This window comes from Otolemur garnettii, unplaced genomic scaffold, assembly GCF_000181295.1.
Source record: "Otolemur garnettii isolate 467f Iridium unplaced genomic scaffold, OtoGar3 scaffold00129, whole genome shotgun sequence".
Taxonomy (NCBI): domain Eukaryota; kingdom Metazoa; phylum Chordata; class Mammalia; order Primates; family Galagidae; genus Otolemur; species Otolemur garnettii.
In genome coordinates, this window is record NW_003852524.1 from 5,688,001 (window position 1) to 5,689,777 (window position 1,777).

Here is a 1,777-nt window from a genome sequence, read left to right on the forward strand (position 1 = left end):
AAAAAAAAAAAAAAAAAGAAAATTGACCTGTAAAATTACTAGCAGAAAATCACTGAGTTCCAAATGAAAAATAATAATGTAATAACTACAATCAGCTTTGACCTGAAAACTTATGTAATAATCAATACGATAAAGACTTTTTACATTTGGGTTTGGCACCCATAGCATCGTGGTTACAGTGCCAGCCACATATACCTGGGCTGCTGGGTTCAAACTCTCCCAGTCTAGCTATACAACAATGACAACTACAACAAAAAAATAGGCAGGCATTGTAGTGGACACCTGTAGTTCCAGCTACTTGGGAGGCTGAGGCCAGCAGCCATAAATTGAGACTCTGTCTCAAAAAAAAAGATTCCTTAAATTTGATTTAAAAAAATAAGATAGAATAGTGCATTCATATGAAAAGGTCATTTTTCTGGGTAAAGATTCTCTGTAGACAGTAAAAAAATGCTAATATTAAACATGCATTTTTCGCATGTTTTAATATATTCCCCTACATTCTGGAAAGGCAAGTATTTCCTTTGTTCAAAATAGGCCTCTGGAATATAAAACATCTTTTCAGAAGATTTTTTTACATATATTTATAATCTACTCTGTATGTTTGTCTGGAAAGAAATAAACTTTGAAATGTTGAATATTTTAAACTCAATGAACTAGTCTATTTTTGGAAAAATGAAAAAAATTAAATGTGCATGTCTAAATAAGGCCTTGAATGTAGACAGGCTGTGATAACCTGTAGGTGCTCTGGAAACCCATACCTAGGATAAGACCTCTGGCCTCTCAGTGAAGAACCATTGATATTAATACTTCACACAAAAATCAAACATCAGTTTATTGTCTGCTAAACGAAAAATTATGCTAATTGTACAGTAGAGTTATATTATCAACAAATTTTATGTTAAAATGGTCACTAAAATCCTTTATACTGGAGATATCATAGCTGTTCCTCTAAATTATATACCATCATATACTGTACAGATGGATCAGAAAGTAGAGATAAATCTTAAAATTTAAAGTTGAGAAGCATGATAACCTAGTCATGTACACCATTTGGGTTGAAGTTCTTTCTATAAAGCACCCATGTGACACTGCCAATGGTGAAAATGTGATAGTTACCAAGATAACCTCATCTATTTTGGAATATATCTAATAATTTTAGAGTGTTTTTTCTTATGGTATCTCAATGTAGTACAATAGAAAATGCACAAGTATTAGTGCCAACCCTACTTTTACTTTAGATGGGAATCTCCTGGACTGTGATCTTGGGAAGTGTTGTCATCCTTCAGAGTATTGCTTTGTTTTATTTGTATCACAGCTAGGAAGGGTGTTGAGACTACAACTAATGTTTATAAATTTCTTACTATATTGTATTCTATAAATTATAGACAATTTTTGTTGTCGTGTTCTATTTAGTGCTAAACCTATTATTATTGAAATTTCCATGCTTTGATTTGATTTATTTTATTTTTTGTTTATACTTAAGGTGGAAAAAGACTAAGAACAGCAACATAAAAACACAGATAATTCTTCCTCACTCCCTGCTTTTAGGGTCTTTCTGGAAGAAAAGACAAACCTTAAATATCTTTGTCAGCAATAATTTATGAGTGTTTTGATCAGGAAGTGGATCTCAGGATAACATAACAGTATAAATTAAGGATAACTAGGGGTGTTGGGTTAGGCTTCTCTGAGAAAATAATATTCAGCTGAAATATACATATGAGTAGTAATTAGATTGGTGATAGAGTAAAAGTATAGAAATAAAAGATTGCTTAATACT